This window comes from Cololabis saira, chromosome 14 (genome assembly GCF_033807715.1).
Source record: "Cololabis saira isolate AMF1-May2022 chromosome 14, fColSai1.1, whole genome shotgun sequence".
NCBI classification, from domain to species: domain Eukaryota; kingdom Metazoa; phylum Chordata; class Actinopteri; order Beloniformes; family Belonidae; genus Cololabis; species Cololabis saira.
The window spans coordinates 13,136,170-13,155,774 of NC_084600.1; the positions used below are offsets into that span (position 1 = coordinate 13,136,170).

The 19,605-nt window shown below is 40.2% G+C and overlaps 1 protein-coding gene across 1 annotated transcript in view; it reads right to left on the bottom strand.

Moving 5' to 3' along the window:
• taok1b (TAO kinase 1b) overlaps positions 1-19,605 on the bottom strand; it is a 377,870-nt gene that overhangs the window by 58,766 nt on the left and 299,499 nt on the right. The window lies entirely within an intron of this gene.

The window sequence follows — 19,605 nt, forward strand, 5'->3', positions numbered from 1 at the left end:
AACTGTGCAAAAACATTTAGAGCAAGTACAAGTACATACCTCAAATACATCAAGTATTTTTGAAAATATTTGTAAATTTTTTGTAAATATTATCCATTTTTTTGGTGTTTACTATTTTTTTCTCTCTTTTTCTACTTTTTATATTGCTCTTTTTATTATTTAACCACTTATTGGTTATTTCTATTTCAAATTTTTTATATAAAGGCACACAAAAAAGTTTATTTTTACTTTTCAAAAAGTAATTAAACATTTTCAAAGAGTGGTGAGTCCATTTTTTTTGTTTTGTTTGTTTTTTGAAAGGGTTGCAGTCCATCAAATAGTGGGCAATAAATTATTTAGGACATAGCCATATGGAGTAAAAATGTTTTCTTATAAATGAATGTGATATAAGCCCCATAACCAAATGTGATATAAGCCCCATAACCAATTCTTTTACATCTTTTTTTTTTAAATCATACATACTTATTGTATTTTTTTTTAAAACTTATACATTTTTTTATTACAGTTTGACAAGATAGGTATCTTTCTGAAAATGTACTTATGTAATTCTCACGTGGGCTTTGACCTACATAAGAGGTCTGGGGGAAGGGAGCTTAAAGATCTTTGTATTATATAAAGAAACAGATCGCTTACATATGACGTTGCACCATATTCCACACAATGTCCACTAGATGTCAGGATTGATTATTTTGTCCGATTTAAAAAAAAACAAAACATTTTTGATTCAACCATTCAATTGTCCAGCCCCTGGGACTGGTGCAACAACAAACTTTCTGCCATAATCTTTGAAGTTATTTTATAATTCATTAATGCAATGCACCATATTTTTCTCACCCGTCTATCTTACATAACTTTTGTGTTACTTGACTTTGTTAATTAGAGGAGGAAACGTGTGTGTCCTCCCACTGAAGCTGGTGTAAGAAGAGTTCATGCAGACATCATCGGTGTGGCTGATGCTGAAGTAAACAGCTTCATCTCCCTAGCAACATCAAATTAAAGGGGCAGCATTTTCTGTCCTTCCTTTAGGGAAAATAGTTAAAGAATGTATCCTTTTCATTATCACGAGACAAGCTTCTTTTTCTTCGTAAGAAACTGTAAGTAGCTACCTTGAAATGTTTATAATCATGTTTAATAATTGGTGTAAAGGTGTCAAAAGAAACCTTTAAAAAACTATTGAGATGCCAGTATTGATTCATTTCATTATTATATCTTGACATAATTATACTGTAATTGTATTTGTATCATTAGGTATTCTGCTGTTTCAAATTTTTTTTTCTGTTTTCTGTGACATAAAAAAAAGAAGCCTCTCTGAGTGTGAATGCTCTGATGTAGCAAGAGCAGTGGGTCTTGATAAAGCACTGGCACACCAGGGGTTGTAGAATGTTTCGTGTCTGCAGTGAAGAGATGTGAGGGGGGGGCTGCCGGAAGTGGTGGGCGTGTGTCTCCCAGTGTGTGTGTGTGTGTGTGTGTGTGTGTGTGTGTGTGTGTGTGTGTGTGTGTGTGTGTGTGTGTGTGTGTGTGTGTGTGCAGCAATCTGACTGTCAGTGCGGCACCACAGTGCAGGTGGGGCAATGCAGAATGACAAGAGCCCAGAAGGACAGAGAGAGGCAGGCAAGGAAGTAGTGAGGGAGGGGGACAGAGGGGGAGAGGTGAGGAGGCATGATGCGGGAGGAGAGGAGAGAACAGGAGGAGGAGAGAACATGAATACAGATAAGAAAGGAAAGAGTAGAAGGGAGTTTGTGCAGGTGCATCTAAAACAGCAGCTGGGTTGGGGTGGAGTTGGGGTTGGGGGGGTCTCCAGTCCAATCACACCTTTATTTGTCCTGGCAACATTATAATCTCTCTCTCTCTCTCTCTCTATCTCCCTCTCCTTCTCTCTGTCTCCCCCAGGTGAAAAACAGAGGTGGGAAGAAATGACTTTTAGAGATGACTATAGCAGAGATGGAGAAGGACAGATGGGGGAATACAGTCACTGGGAGTTCAGGATGGAGAAGAATGACAATGGTGGGGCTGGGTTAGAAATAAAAGAATATGCAAATGGCAGGGAGGTGAGAGGGAGACAGCTGTAATTGGTTGAGATACAGAAAATCACAAAGGAAGACAAACTGAGGCTTGTGTGACGCAGAAATTCTGGTACACAATGTTTGGAGTATATCACTTTCAGGGCATTTTTTTAAAAATGTATAATTCAACCATAGAAAGAAAGGAACAAAAGGGGGGGGGGGGGGTTAAGAAAATACTATATGAGATAGATTACATGGGGTGATTTGCCAAAAGACCAGGCAAATATAAAGCAGAGAATTTTAAACAAGGCCAGAATGTAACACATATTCTAGCAATAAGGCTAGTGGATCCATATCATGACCTTATTTAATCAATGTTTTATTAAAACTGTCATTAAAACTGTTACTCATTATAGTGTTAAGCACATAGAACACATCTGTTTGCCTTATTCCAGTATATATTCTGTATTAGCATGCACAGAGAAATGTAATAGCTTTGTATTTTCCTTTTAGTGTATTCAACAGCTCCCCAAGTGTTGTGTCTGGGGCCCTTGCCGTTTTGGAGCACCAATAGTAACTCTATCCACATTTCAGCTGCTCATCTGATGGTTAGATTTCATTGTAATGAATTCTTAGGCAGTCCTCCTTCTGCATCCATCCCTTAGTTTTGGGAAATTCACCAAAAACCTACCCCAGACCATGATGGCACCACCGCCATGCTTAACAGTTGGTGTTTTGGGGTTGAATGCCTCCTAAACATGCTGAACAAGTCATTCGCTTTGCCATATGACTCTCGTTTTGTGCATGTGACCTGTTATTTTAGTTCAACTGTTATCTAAAATTGTTCAGAAATCCAAGAGTCATTCTCACTTATTATTTTTTCATATGTGAACTAGGATCTTTGGATTTTTATTCCCAAAGTGAGTTTGGATGAATTTGGCGCTCTGGGGACTGGGGAGTTCCCCAGTGGTCAACATGAAGCTTCTTCACAGCCAGTCTGCTAATGTTAGATCATTATAGCATAACTGCTCTGTTGCATATTAGTTCAATCTGTTTTGAGTTAATAAGTTAATTTATCATGGCATTTTCCAATCTTGAGCTTATACCTTTAGTCAATCACTTTAAATTCTATCATTTGTTCTACATTTCTTTTATTATTTTTTGTTTCTAACACAATGTACATTTGCACCAAAGAAGATCTCTCTTATGACTCGAAAGCTCCTGCTTTTATATAAGATCCCAGAAATACTGTTTAAAAGATGATGTATATGGTATAATTGTCCAGTAAAAATACAAATAAAGAGGCATCATTTCCATGGGTGAACATAAATCTGAGTTTAACGCTGCAATGCCCTATGGAGTTCCTCAAGGGTCAATTCTAGGTCTGCTGTTAATCAACCTCTACATGTTTCTTCTTGGTCAAATCATACATGACAGCAATATTACTTTCCACAGGTATGCAGATGACACTTAGATTTACTGTGCTCTTTCACCTAATGTCTAAGGTCCAACAGACGTACGCTATCAGTGCTTAGAGCAAGTGAACAGCTTGATGGATTCAAATGTCCTTCAACTGTACAAAGACCAGACAGAAACAATTGTTTTTGACAATAAAAGGGAAAGAGTATAAGTCTTCCTAGAAAAATCATGAGCAAACACAACAGGGTGAAAATGCATTTATCCACTATGTTGCAGCGAGATGAAATAAATGTCCCGTTGATATTAAATGAGCCATAATTCCAGCCACTTCTGAAGTTACGCTGAAACTTTGCAGCTCTTTTTATCTAGTTGTAATCCTTGTGAAGTTTTTTTATTTTGATGCTAGGTATTTTACTCTCTTTTCTTTAATTGATAGTATTCATGTTTTTAGTATCTATTGTTTTAGAATTGTGTTGATCTGATTTTCTTTCGTTTTAATGTATCTTATCCTTGGTTTTAGTATGTATTATGCTCATATCATTTCAAGATTTCTGATGTATTTCTATCTTATGTAAACACTTTAAATTACAATGTGTAAAATTTGCTATATAAATAAAGTTTTCCAACTTTTGATGCTTAAATACAGATGCCACTGAAAATAATCCCGGTGATGGACACAAAAAAGATTCCAGACCCCATACTGAACCTCAGCAAACAAATGCAGATGAGTAGTTGTGTTGATGATTATGTGATCTCTTAAGGGCATCAACTCAAAAATGAAAGCTTCAGGTGACATTTAAACCAGGATTGGTGTGTTATTTTCGATTTGTAAATGTTTGTTTGGGGAAAAAGAACAGAGAATTTGATAAGAACTGTTAACCTGGGGCAGATCACTCATGCTTTGGGTTTGTGTTGCAACAAGCAGCTGGGGACATGTCATCAGTGGCTAGAAAGGCTAACTAACTAAACAGGAAAATGCCTTCTCCAACCAAAAAAAAATGTCTATGGAGTACCGCCAAACAAAAAGTAAACGACTTTAGCTCACTGCATATAAAGAGAAACATTCAAAATCTGTAATCCTCAGAAAAGAGGTTGGTGTTAATTAGAGGTGGGACGATACGGGTAACTCACGATTCAATACTGTAGCGATATTTGGCCCACGATAACGATAATATCACGATGCACGATATCTACGATATTCGATATATTGTAAGACATTTCATCAATGATATATCACGATATATGTGACTGAAAAAGAAAAATTACCCATAAAAAGGAAAACATCTGTAGTTATGCATTTATTCAACGCCAAAACTTCATACAATGTACAAAGAAAGTGCATTTGTATAGAGTCTCACTGCCTCCTAGGCTTGTAAATGTAAACACTGTACAGCTGGACAAATTGAAGTGCATGAACAATAGTGCGGTGACAACCGCGTAAATCCATTATGTGTGTTGTAATAAAATATCGATATTTGCCGTCAGCTTATCGATTATTTATTGCGACAGAGAGCGCAACAATATATTGCAATATTGATTTTTTTCCCCCACCACTAGTGTTAATACCGACCATAACACATGTTTTTCTGGTCAGCTTTCTTCTTGTAAAACTTTTACAGGTGTCGTCACCATCAGACGACATTAAAGAGCGGCACGCGCTCACACATTCCTCATATGTCTCGGATTGCAATATGTGTCTGCTGCGGTGCCTGTGTGAGTGGGTGGATGTGGAATTGCCGCTGTGTGTAAGGGGGGGCTTGTGATCTCACAGGCAAGAGGAGCGCAGAGACAGCAGAGGAAACGATGTGGGGGCGAGAGGGGTAGCACGAAGAAACACCCACTCTTTCCAAACTTCCATCTCACTCTGGCACACACATCCCTGTACACTCGCTCTCGCCCTCTCTCCTGCTTCCTTTTCCACAGTTTCCTCATTACTGGCACATTTAACAGCACACTCTCTTCTCCCTCTTCTTCCTCCCTTATCTTCATCCCTCCATTCATGTCTCTGTCTTTTTCATTTGCTCATTCTTGCCTGCCCTGCTCATTGCATTGGAGTCGGCTCGGCAATCAAAGGGAGAGAAGACATAAATGAGAGCGGAGGGGTGGGGGCTAGAGAGAAGAATCTCACTGGGATTTCAGTATGAGTCAGAATGGGAGAAGGGGAGGTGGGAAGGTAAAGTAGGCGGTTGTGAGGAGAGAGAAAAGTGGATGTGAGGGTTATTTTTTTTCTCACTTATCTGACTGCATTCTCTGTTTGGAATACAGATGAGGATACAGAGAGAGAGAGAGAGCCAACAACTGGGCATGACAAACACATAAGAGATTTGAACAGGAAATGATCTGCATCCCGATTCATGATCAAGTTTCCAGATAGAAGCCAGTGAAACGTTGACTGTGGGTTCAACAGGCAGACTGCCTGTGGGCCGATCGTTGTTCGGTGTCAGAAATAAAAGTAAAAGGTCAACACTGATAAATGTAATACAGCCTCCAGAGCCCGATCCAAAATTATCGGGCTGAGATGAGAAAATGCTAAACAATACAGGGTTTATGGTGCTGAAGGTAAAATAAAAATGCAATCTCGAGGAGGGAATAGGTCTAGAAGTCTTTCAATTATATTGCTTTACTCATCCACCCTTCCATTGCTTACATATTTATGTGGGGTTCAGTTTATGGAGAACTGGGCTTGTGTATAGTTGTGCTAACACACATTTATCCAATACTGACCCTCCACCACACGCCAGCACATCAGCAGTGTTAGCCTGTTGCATTCTGTGTCGGTTCAGACTCAAGGCTGACTCTTTCATGCTCCTCCTCCTCCTCTGTATTAAATTATAAAGTAAGTTTACTGCAAAGCAAGAAGAAAAATAAAACACAAGCCACAAAATGTTGTTCACGTGTCGTCGTCCTGATTTCTTCGGCTGCTAGGAGGATGTTTTCTCTGGATGTCTGGATGAGGATAGTCATACGTGTCAGTATGCCAAATATGAAAACTGATTTCCTATCTATGAATTGAAGCTTTTATTCATATTTAGTATTGTTACTTCCTTCAAACATTAATAGAAACAAGAATCTAATCAGCTTAAAATAAATTAAAGCTTAAAAAAGTCTTGATCATAACATAGCTTTACAAGTCTTACATAGTGAAATTATGTGATGGTAAAATATTTTGTGTTGGAAATATGTAAATTCACTACAAATTAACTTGAAACAATCTGAATAACCATATTGATGGTTATGACAACATTTTGACTCAATCCCTCTTCTATTTGTCTCACATTGTACATTTCTGAAGCACTTATTGTCTTGTTTCCGGTTTACTCTTTAAAAGACAGTTTTCTCTCAGCTGCTTGGTCAAAAAAGGTTTTTTTGAAATGTGCAATAGTGGTCTCTTGGTATTGCGACATGGTGATGCAGATAAGGATCTGGGAAAAAAGGGATCTAAACAAGGTGTTTCTAGTGCAAAAAGTTTCACATGGGATCTCAAAGATGCACCTAAGGCAAAATAGAAGCAAGTAACTGTATGTTAGAGAAGTTTAATTCTTGCCCCTTCAGGTTGGATGGACTCACTTCTACGTGTCTTATATGGAAACATGTCGCTAAAGTGTCCAGGTACAATGCATCCTTAGCTTTGAACAGTATCCTGACTAAAGTTTGTAAAAAAATATCCCTGTCCATGCCTCACACAATGATTCGCTTTCAGAGAGCTATGGCTCACCAGGTTAAGGCCCGGTGAGAGAAGAGGTGCTTCTTTTCTTTCTTTCTGTCCATTAGGTCTTCATCCAGATTCAATTAACGCACCATGGATGTGTTTTTACTCCACAGTGCCTTCTTGTTATAGATTTGTGTTAGAGAAAGGTTAAATTCAAGGCAGTCACATTGGGGGTCCAACAAAGGAAACATATATGCATTTTAATTGATCAGAATTGCAGGATGGAGGAAAAAGTGACAGAAAACACTGGCAACTAAAGGTGTTAGAACCGTAATGCTGTCTGTGACACTTTGAAAGGTGAGACACAAGAAAAAGTTTTACTCCAGAATCTACTTTTGTTCTGGACTTTCAACTAAAGAAAGTGAATCATAATTTCAAAGACTTATTCTTCAGAAAGCAGCAGTTAGTAAGAGGATAATCATCCCCTGTTTAGAGTCTGTATGTGGAGGAGGCATGTGGAGGTGGAGGTGGAGGTGGGTTGTCCAGGAGACGGATCACAATCCACACCTGGGTAGTTCGGAGGCGTGCAAGGGCAAGAAGTTTGCTCGCAACTTCGTGTGGCATGATTTGATGTTTCCCCAACTCAAGGAAACATTCCTTTAATGTCCACCCGAGTGTTGTGTCCAAGTTGCGTGGGATTTGCGAGGGTGTCTCAGTCAGCACGCCACCTGCGTAGTCTGACACACTTTTTTACGCACGCGGGTCCCCCCGAATCTCCCCGAATGTGTGATCCGAATACCAGATTTCATTACGCACGACTCCTGTCTCATCTCTCGTGAGGTTTCTACATTGATTGAAGCGATGGTTATTAATTAAATTCACATAAGAAAAAAAATATATATCACGACTCCGCATACAGGATTTTCACTCTTTCTAAGCCGACAGGTGCAGTGATTCATCACCTCACCTAAACATCACGATTTATTCAGATGCGACCAATAACATTTTGGAAACACTCCGACTGCAATTGCCACTTGCCGTCTTTTCGAAATAATTCACAATGAAGAGATGCAGCCGAGAGAGGACGGGAACAGCGACACTGCTTCAGGAGGAATGGCTGGGAAATAGAGCTCAGATGTGTCTGTGTGCCTCGAAATGCCTGCTCGAGTCAACATCCCTGATGTTAAAACACCTGGAACCATGTCTTGGAAGCTTATAAATGCAGTCCTTGTAAAATTGTAAACCACAAAATACCGCAAGCATTGAATCTGCTCTTATTGTAATTCCGAAATGGATACATTTTAAACTCTATGTTACCCTTCTCCCCCACACAAAATGTACAAAATCTGGGTACCTTACATGATTTTGCGCGTCAGCGTTTACTATTTCACATTATATTGTAGTAAAAAGCTCGAGCACCACAAACATTCTATTTTCATTCACCGCCGTTTTTTAAAGACCTGCAAAAAGATTGGGGCTATACTTTTCCTCCCTTTAAATAGCTGCACTCCGCTCAGTGACGTGGGATACGCACGTACGTGTGTAGGTGAATCTTTGAATGGGCCTCCTCCCCCCCGTCCTCGCCCCCCTGCCTCCCCCCCACCACTCCTCTCCCTCCTACGTCCCATCTACTAGATACTACGGGATCTCTATAAAAAGCCTAGGGTTGATGGGAGAGCCCGGTCTGTATGGGAAGAGACTTTGGTGGAGAGGGACGGCGCGCACAGATGCGCGCTGGCGCGTCTCCCGTGGATGAAGACGGCGAGTTAAGAGACAGGACAAGACATGCTTCCCCAGCAAAGTGTCGCAGCGGGGACCACACGGGGGAACTTCGTGGTAAGTTGCATTTTCTTCTTTCTCCACAATAGGTTTTGCATGTGACTCCTTTAAAAGGAAATACTGGGAGAACGTATTGGGCCATATCTCTCTTTTAAGCCATCCAAACCTGATCCAACATGCTGTTACTCTCATTTATTTTCCTCTCGCTGGAAGTTGCTGCAGTGTGACTCATTTTGTCTCCCTTGTGGGCAGCATTCAGCTTGCACACCCGACTATAGAGAATCTCTGATGGCCCAGGAACTACAGACAGAAGAAAAAAACAATCTCCCTCAATACTGTCTGATCTGCCACTCCGGGTCAGTTAGTTGAGGTGTTAAATACCTAAATCATTATTCTAATCATTATTATAGTCTGTCATCAGGGCTGTTCTGACAGGCAGACTAAGAATAACAGGTACAAATGGCACTGTGCAATGTCCACTGACACGTGCACGCCTACATGTGCGTCTTGCCGCGTTTTTATTTATTGATTTACTTTTATTTTAATATATTTAAATGACATCATTCCGGCCGGCGGGGTTAGGAGGATGTGAAGGTGGAGGAGGTGGAGGCTCATCCTCCTCATCCCTGTAAGGGCTGTTGTGGTACCGGGAGGTTTCCGGTGATGATGGTGATGACATTATTGCTACTTTCTTCCGGTGTTTCGCTCTACACTTCTCGCCTCCTCCTCCCTCCATCCTCTCTCTCTCCCTCTCTCTCCTCTCTCTATTCTCTGCATGCACTTCCGGTGGGTATTTCCTTCATCTTTTTTTCCCCCAGTCCTAATTTCGTGACGTCGTCAGCCAGTGAAGTCACCCCTGCGTCATTCTTGCGCACTTTGCAGATGATGCGCAGTCACCTACCGAACCCTTTTAAAGGCATGGAGCTCACTCGCTCGCGCGCACGCTGCGATGTGACGGTTGTGTGTGCGTAAAGGCAGAGGCTCGTGCACGCAGGACGCGGGAGGAAAGGCTGGTGGGCGACACACAAGCTCTCTCTCATTCAGTCTTAGCTGGCGGATAGGATGGCACGGACCGAAGTATATGTTATAAACATTTTAAGACCACGACGCCTAAACCGCAATAGTCAATCTGACAGAGTGCGTTTATCATTTTAAAGGAAAGGAAGAAAGAAATAAAGAAAGAAAGACAGAAAGAAAGAAAGAAAGAAAGAAAGAAAGAAAGAAAGAAAGAAAGAAAGAAAGAAAGAAAGAAAGAAAGAAAGAAAGAAAGAAAGAAAGAAAGAAAGAAAGAAAGAAAGAAAGAAAGAAAGACAGAATGGAAGAAAGAAAGAAAGAAAGAAAGAAAGAAAGAAAGAAAGAAAGAAAGAAAAAGAAAGAAAGAAATGAAAGAAAGAAAGAAAGAAAGAAAGAAAGAAAGAAAGAAAGAAAGACAGAAAGAAAGAAAGAAAGAAAGAAAGAAAGAAAGAAAGAAAGAAAGAAAGAAAGAAAGAAAGAAAGAAAGGAAAATAAAAGAAAGACAGAATGGAAGAAAGGAAGAAAGGAAGAAATAAAATAAACGACCCAAAGCCCAACATCCGAGCCATCAGCTGAGCACGTTCGGTTGATGCGGTTTCTCCCCAGTACCATGGAAACCGAACCAGACCGAGACTCTGCCCCCGCGCTCTGATAGGTCAGTTCAGAACAAGGACGAGAGGCTATTGGCGTTCCCGTGGAGTGACGTCATTGTCCTGTACCTTCGAGGTTTTAAACTCTCAGCCAAAACAAAAAAAAAAAAGAAACTCAGCCAATGCATGTTTCTCATCAGCTATTTGATGGGATTTGAGCTGTTACTATTGAGTACTGAGTATTAGGGCCAAACTAAGATAAAAAAATTTGGAAATTACGAGAATAAATTCGTAATGTTATGAGAATAAAGTCGTAATATTACAAGAAAAAAGTCATAATTTATGAGAACTCTAACAGGAAGAGCAGTCTTCTCCCTGTGTTAAAATGAGGAATATTGAGCATCTTGTGAAGTTATATTTTGGTATTGGTTTCACAAATAAGGAAATGCTTAATCTTTTGGCTCATCAGCATGGAATTATTATCAGTATAAGGACTTTAAAACAATTGTGCAAACGACTGCGTCTATTTCGAAGAAGGAACCACACAGACTTTGAAGAAATTGCATCTTTTGTGGAAGAGGAAAATCTTTATGATCATCCTCATTGTTTCCTGAGAAACAACAAAACCTCTCGGAATGGCAGGAGATGTAACCACCGCTAGCCTTGCAGTCACCACTACTATACTATACTATACTATACTATACTATACTATACTATACTATACTATACTATACTATACTATACTATACTATACTATACTATACTATACTATACTATACCTGAGAGCTTTTCTTCCACAAAAGACGTATGGGCTCTTCCTTTTAGAGTTCTCATAAGTTACTACTTTATTCTCAGAAATTACGACTTTATTCTCGTAATATTATGACTTTATTCTCTTAATTTCCTTTTTTTTTTTTTTTTAGTTTGGCCCCAATACTCGTAGTTTCGATACATTGCGAGGTAAAAAAAAAAAAAAAAAAGGTACATACCGATATTATTCTGATTGTTAAACTCACAATCAACGTAATGTTGGGACTTTTTAATCCCCAACCTAAAAACGAGATTTATCCGTCACCGTCGCAGGTGCTGGGATCTGGGTAATTGCTGTGTTCAGCACCGCGGACAGCGCCGAGCCGCGGCCCCGCGGGGGCGCTGTCCTGCCACCGCGGTGCTGAAGGAACCACGTCACGAACCTGTTGGACGCAGCCACCAATTAGTTTAGTTTAGTTTAGTTTAGTTTAGTTTAGTTTATTGCTCCCTATAAATGTCCACAACACAAATAACCCAAAGTACAGGTGTAAGTCGTCAGCAACATACATACATACATACATACATACATACATACATACATACATACATACATACATACATACATACATACATACATACATACATACATACATACATACATACATACATACATACATACATACATACATACATATATATATATATATATATATAGACACATGTCCATAGGTACATGCCCATGTGTCTTTTACCTTAGTTTTATATGTATTAATAATTTTGTATTTATAGGTGCTTTTGAATTGTAATTAAGAGATACTTTGTAACGCAGATCATTTATTCATGGGCAGTATCATAAAATCATGTAACATGTCAAGAATTCAACAGAAAATGGCCCACTTTAAGCTATAAAGACATAATGTGCAATTTTCAAACAGACTTTAAACCCGATTAGCATTAAGTCTTATAATGGCATAGCACTGTGCGCAGCCACTTGGTTATATACAGCTAAATCCATAAGTAGTACATCTAGGCAAATCTCTGGGTTAAAGAATCAAAACATATTAGTTGGTTGATGATTAATTCTGAAAAAAAACCCACCTGTGACATATCTGGGGAACCTTGAAGAAGTCATTAACAGTAATCATCTGAAGATTCCTTATGTTTCTATATTAATCAAATCTGTCTGAAACTACTATTGGCTTAAATACTCGGCGACCTTCCCAGAAAGAACTAACTCCCATCTAAGATATTTCTTGACATGACAAAGGTCAAACACTGTTGATGTGCTACTTCACCTACTCTCTTCTTTCTTAGAAAGAGACTGAATATTGAATGTGGCAAAACATTACAAAGATCAGGGACAGGAAAACAGTGGTAGATTTTGCTGAATGTCAAAGTTTGTGTTTTTTTTTAAACTTTACATTAAAGGGTGAACTGGATGAACAACAGTGGTGAAGTATTAGTTTTAATCTGTGAACATTTTATTTTTGCTCTTCTGGTTGATTAGCGAGCTAAGAAAATATTTTTTTTCTGGAGGGGGTTGCGGTTGGATTCAATATAGCATTCAGGGTAAAGATTGTAAATAAAATATTGAAACGTAATAAAGATACAGACTGAAAGTGTAAACATGTAAATAATACTATAATATCTGAAAATTAAGACCAAGTTGTAATATTTTTCTTTTCTTCCCAGAAGAATTGTATTTCACAATCACCACTGAACAAAATCATCTTGAATATGAGTCAGTTTATGATCGAAATCACCACATCTGTTGCAAATCAATTAAAATAAATTGTGGTTCTCCCTCAGAATTTTGTCAATTAAAAAAAACATATTTAAAAAAATGCTAAGGCCAAACAACAACTGCAATGAATGGGCTATAATGGGCTATACGAAGATGGTACTAAAGAAAAGTAATACTTTTTAGCACATTATCTACTCAGTCCAGATTTCTTGTTTGGGTCACAAGTACAATGACTTTACAAATCACTGCCAACCTTTTGAGAACTGTGTTGATTTCTCTTGCAGTAATGTTTTAACCCTTTTTCTCTTTGCTGGTGTAGGTTTTCACACGGGTGGCGTTTGTCCTGACCACTTCTCCCTCATCCTCCTGCTAGAGCATCAGCACCTTGGCTTTAGACTGCTTACTGCTTATACAGTGGCACAGTACAGTAACAGTCTACAGTCATGGCTACTGAAGCCTGGCAATGCATCAGAGCCCACAGTCAGAACAACGTGGGAATGAAGAAAAGCATGAAGGAAGTGCACAGTACTTTTAAAATGGCTGACTTGATAGCTGGTGTTCACACTCTATATGCCAGATCTCTCTCTCTTGTGGTGTATCTTTTTTTTCTTTCTTTCTCTCTCTGCTCATAGAGGAAACCTGTGTGGGCTTGCATTGGGGGAGTCCTACTTCCTGTAAGTGCGTAACATTCACACTCAAACCAATGAAACCTTGCATTTTCCAGTTACCATGCCAACTCCAGTTCCTCCTCCCTGCTGTCTCCATGGCGACCGTGGCTTTAGATTGTTACTCTAGCAACAGCACCATGGTAACAGTCTACAGCCATGGTCGTTAGGGGCAGATGTCATCAGGAAAGAAATAAAGAGCTGTGATTTGTTAAAAATGACCTTCTTGCTCAGAGAGTTGGTGGGAGACCTTTTACCTGAGTTGTTTTCTTTACCTTTTCATGTCTGCAAATGTGTGTCTAAGTGTTGAGTTACTGATCTATTTGAAATTGTTCTATTATTGTCTGTCATTAATATGAATCTAATCTAAATCTGCTATGCAAAACAATACGTTTTATGGTCAAGTTATTAATAACACATGGGCACAATGTCATGGTGCTGTCCAGTTTTACTTTATTAGCTATACGATATTTCTTTATAATTTGATCATTACAGTGTAGTGATGAATGCAAATAGCACATGCTGCACGGATGAGTCAGCCAGTTCCGACACCTGTTCCGCTCTCCGTTTATCAGACAAGAGTAGCCTTACTTCAAAGCAGCAGAGCCAGGAATCCCCAGTGGGTCGTGCTGTAACCTGCAGGCAGATGCAAACACACACAGGTGGACAAACCCACATGTAGGAACGCACACGTACGTACACAAATACACGTCTGGTAAGCTTCCGACAAACACACACACACACACACACACACACACACACACACACACACACACACACACACACACACACACACACACACACACACACACACACACACACACACACACACACACACACACACACACACACACTTACAGAGTGGAGTTATACTTTATGCACTTTGTCTCAAGTGCAGTTCTGTAACATCCAGAGTTATTCTGCCCTCTAGAGGCTGGGACTTGCCAGTGTTACCAGCTTCACAAAGAACAAGAGTTTTCCCAAGCACACAAGTGTCTGATGTCGTGAAACAAACGCAACATTGAAAATATTTGCCCCGGTATCGTGTGAATTCTTTCACATTTCTCTTGTTCGTTGTGTCACTACTCTGATTGATTATGGTGTTGTTTAACTTCTTGTCCAGGGAAAATCTTAAACAAAAGGGGCAATGAGACAATGACCAGCCGATAATAAATGAAAGAGTACACTTTACAGAAGGAAGTCTGAAGCCTTGCCTACACCTGTGACATTGCTAACATGCATCATTGCGCTTGAGCCTGAAAAAAAGAAGAGAAGAACTCAGATAAGATGTTTGTCCTCTGCCTCCCTGAACCGTAAAAGTTCATGTGCTGATCGGTGGACAACAGCACATAAACTCTTACTGTTCAGGGTTGAGAAGTATTCACTGCGTGCCTGCATCCAGACGTTGTCCATGTCTACTACATGCTTTACCGTAACCAGAACCATCAACTTTAGCCTCACCCTAAAACATGTTTTAACCTTACAACGTTATAATTTAGGTTACAAGCACTTGCTTTTGGTTGTGTTGAGGAACAAAATCCCCGTGATGTAACTGTGAAGAAATGTAGGTCCCCAGGGAATGAGAGATACGTGGACAACATATAAACCCATCGCTACAAGTACTTTGAATCACTTCTTTGATCAATATGAAAATGGCTTAGAAATCACATCATATGGGAGCTCAGAATGAATATAGATCTAATTATTATTAAGTCAGTTATTAAATCTTTTTTCAGAATCAGTCATCAACTCAAGTTACCTAGCAATTATTTTGACCAAATGTATTAGTCTATATTGCTTTCTTTGAGTTTATTTTACATATTATTCCGCTATAAAGATCATCAAGGAATGAAAGTGCAGAGAAAAAGCGCCCGATGGCATTTTGGTGTGGCTCCAACCCTCTTCATAACTGTCCGAAGCCAAACAAAATTGCACAACACTGTTCACATTTTTTGGAGGGATATGTGAGCCAAGACATGCCTTTCTTTCCTCCACCATGGTCCTCCTCCATAGCAATGATGACTAATATTTACCCCAGTGGTGTCAGTCAGGCACCTACAAGGACAGCCAGACCACAGCGCTCCCTGCCAGGGCCCACCCACATCCTCAAAAACAGAGCGCTTGAGCGGACAAGCACACGAATGACTGCAGATGACATCACACATGAAAAGGGCGCTGCACTAATTTAAGACGACCTCAGCCGTGTCCCTAATTCACCTCTGTACCAATCCCCGCCAAAAACCCACACCGCCACAACCCCCAGAAAATGTTTACATCTGGTATTAACATCGCAGTTTTGAACCAGATACACCCAGGCTGAGCAAGGATGAGAGACCCGTCAGGGACGGGATGTAGCTGGAGATCCAATCTGCCACAGATGTTTAATGGGCAGGTTTTTCCAAGTGACAGAACCATCAGTCACTTATAACACAATTTCTGACAGCTATTATACATCAGATGTGGGACATCTTGTTTGCCATATAGCCAGAGATCTGGATATCCGATCAAATTAGGACAACCGGCAGTCAGGCTTTGACCTCAGCCAAAGTACACATTGTCCAAAAAAACAAGAAAACCACAAAGTAGAGGAAAACCAAAAGAATGTGAGAGTGGAAGCAAGGCATAACAAGTGACCAAAATGCACTGTTATGAGGAGGGAAAAAGTAATCCATAAACACCCCCACATGCATCCGCGCGTAAACAGGCACTGGTGTTTTGGGCATGGACCGAACGCATTTTCTAAACTGAGTAAATGCATGTCATTAGTTGACATCAGCTTCACTTCAGTTGCCTTTTTCTGTTCTATAAATAGCAACTCAGTGCCAACTCTAAGTATACCTCCCTCTGTGCCCTCTTTCATCTGTCAACACACGTCACATGTGCCAGAGACGCAGTAGATCTCACCGGCACACCGTCACCGCTTGATGCTTCTAACATCTATACTAACTATGCAGGCACACGTCACACCTATTCACAAGAAAGCTCACTCATTCTTTCCCAACAAACAGACTGTGAAGAGTCACGGCAGACATACTTTTGTTACACATCACATTAGCTGTAACACTGCACCAATTAAATAGAGCTTAAATAAACTTAAATTAGTACCAACATTCTGTGAGAGGCAACAATAGTGATAATAATAATAGAGGCAAAAGCTATTCAGCAATCCAACTTTCTTCAGCATCCTCTCTTTGTTGAGATGAGAGCATTTCAGATTATAAAGAAGGTGGGAAAAAAAATGATGAAAAGTTGAAAAAAAGGCATATAAATCCTCAAGTTGCAGGCCAGGTGATAAGTCATGAAATCCTTGGCTGAAGATGTTATAATCACAGAATATCCTGCGCAGGACTTGTCAGTAGTGGACGCTGTTCTAAGAGTCAGAGTTGGTCAGCTTGGTCTGTGTCTGGGCGAGTTCTGGCCGAGTTCTGGGCCATGGGATGACCAGGCTCTTTGGAGTTTAAGTACAAGTCTTATATAGCACACAATCCAACGGGGCCCCTCCCCTCCTTCCGTCTCCCATAACGAAAAACACGCCATAATCAAAATAGGGGCCATCTGGGTTTTTGACACACCCCGCTGTCCCCTGCTTCATCCCCCCCGCACTCCGCCGGGGTACGGAGGGAAAAAGTGATACTTCAATCGTGGAGAAAAACTTGAAGGTCCCCTCGCTCTTCCCTTTTTGAACTGCAAGCAGCCGGGGAGAGGCTAGCGCGAGCACATAACTCCACCCTCATCTGTCTCTGCCTCTCATTCCATTATTTCCCGGTTGTTGTGCAACAGGAGGATTCCTGAGAAGAGAGTCACGGCTCTGTTGTAAAACTTACTGGCAACAGTGAACCTCTGTGTTTTTCTTTAACTGTTTCCCTTGCTGCACTCATTCTCTCCGTTCGACTCTGCTTGTTATCAAAACCATGTGTATGAGTTTGTGGATGTGTGTAGCGCGGCGGTCTTGGAGGGACACAGGGGCCACAGGGGAGCACAGGAGCGAGGGAATGTGAGGCCTGTGATGCTCAGAGCTGCATGCGGGCGGCTGGAAGGACTCATTACATACTAAAACAGGTGCAAAGTTCCAATGACACAAGCTGATTAAAAGAGAATCAATGATTTTGAACTAGAGGAGGCTTATGTTGAATATAAACTTTATTATTCTGGAATTTCACCTCAGCAGAGGCTTTACACTTTAAACTACAGCTTTCCAATCAAAAGCTGAATTTTGAGGATTAAGACGAGCAAAAGTCTGTGCAATGATTGGAGTGGACAGGTAATTGAGTATGTATGAGCGTATGCTGATGACACACGGGATAGGAAGTGGGGAGGGTGTTGAGGAGGGTTTGATGTGAGGTAGAGTCTGGTGGGAGATGAAAGAAAAAAGGAAAGGGGAGCAAGAGAGTGCACATCTGGAAACAATTGAACGAGTGCAGCCTGACATGCACATGCTTCGGCTACAAAAGAACAACATGTACTTGAACCCCGTGCATTTTAGCCCACGCGTAAACCTGTCTACGTTGCCCACATGTGAGGTAACGCCATCATTCATCCCTAAAATAAAAACATCCAAACTGCTCCCCGGGATCCTCAGAGGTGCTCTTCATAGCTGGTCACAAACTAACTCAAGGGGCAAAAAGACTCCCTAGTCCCTCAATGTTGTGCAAACATGTCATATCATCATACACCTTAAAGACATGAAAAAAGCTGTCACTACACCAGCAAAGCAATTTTGCAAAGGTGAGGGATGCCAAATCACAGACAAAACGATGAAGCGGTCCTCATTGTGGCTCTGCTACACAGTTCTTGTCATAACTTTCCTAACTTTCCTGTTAGTGTTATATTCCAAGAACCTAAAAAAGCCAGACCTCGACTCGCGTAACACTTTCAGAACACTTTCTAGCAGGCCTGACTCAAATTACAGCAAAAAGAAAAAAAAAAAATCTGTAAACAGAGAAGTTCCTACGATCCCGTCTCTGAGAGGGAGACAAGGCTGCGTTTACTCATTGGTAGAAAACTGTAGTAAAAAGACGAAAAAAACAAAAAACCCTATCAAACTGGAAGAATCTTAGATTTTTTTAAAAAGCGGCTCTTTTGGAATTTGATCCAAATGACTTATTTAAAAAAAAGTTGGGACAAAAAAAAAAAGTGTTTCATGACTTCTGTTAAGACTCATGGAAAGACGTATTTATGCATTCATTTTCAGTAGGTTGGATTATTGCAATGGTATCTTTAAATATTATTTTACCTCTTTTCTTCTTATTTTATTTAATTTTATTTGTTATTTACTGTTTAATTGTGTCTTGTTGCTTTTAATGTTGATGTAAAGCACTTTGAATGACCTTGTGTTGAATTGTGCTATACAAATAAACTTGCCTTGCCTTGATTTGCCTCTGCAAGTGAAATGTTTTACAATTTCAGGTGCTTGTAGGGTTCAGGTCCAGGGTCTACTGTGTTATATTTTCTTTTTTATTCACGATGGTTAGACATTGCTTTGCTGAAATAAGCAAATCTGTCTCTGATTAAAAGATGGTGCCTGTATTTACCATTTGAGATTACTGGAACCTTCACATACGGTGAAGTTCTAGTTACCCGGGCCACGTGGACTAATGCAGCCCCATATTCCCTTGGGCTTCGAGCTGTCTGCAGGTACTCATGCTTCCTCTACACGTTGGGCCAGAGGATATTGTGACCACGATGCTTGATGAGTATTTTTACATCTTGATTCATCAGATTAGGTCAGTTTTCCCACATGACTTCAGTCTGTCTGAACTGAGTTTGGGCTGAGAGAAGGCAGCTTCTTCTGGATTGTGTTTAATGTAGATTTACTTTCTTTATGTTAGTTTTACTTGGCTTTTCTGGACTCTGTTGTGAACTGTTTATTGGAAATGCTTTTCTGAAGTGTTCCAGAGCATGTTAGATTATTTTTTCTACTGACTCATATCTGCATTAAAGTCTGTTCTTAATTTAGAGGCTTTAGAGACTCTGAAAATCAGTGTTATTCAGT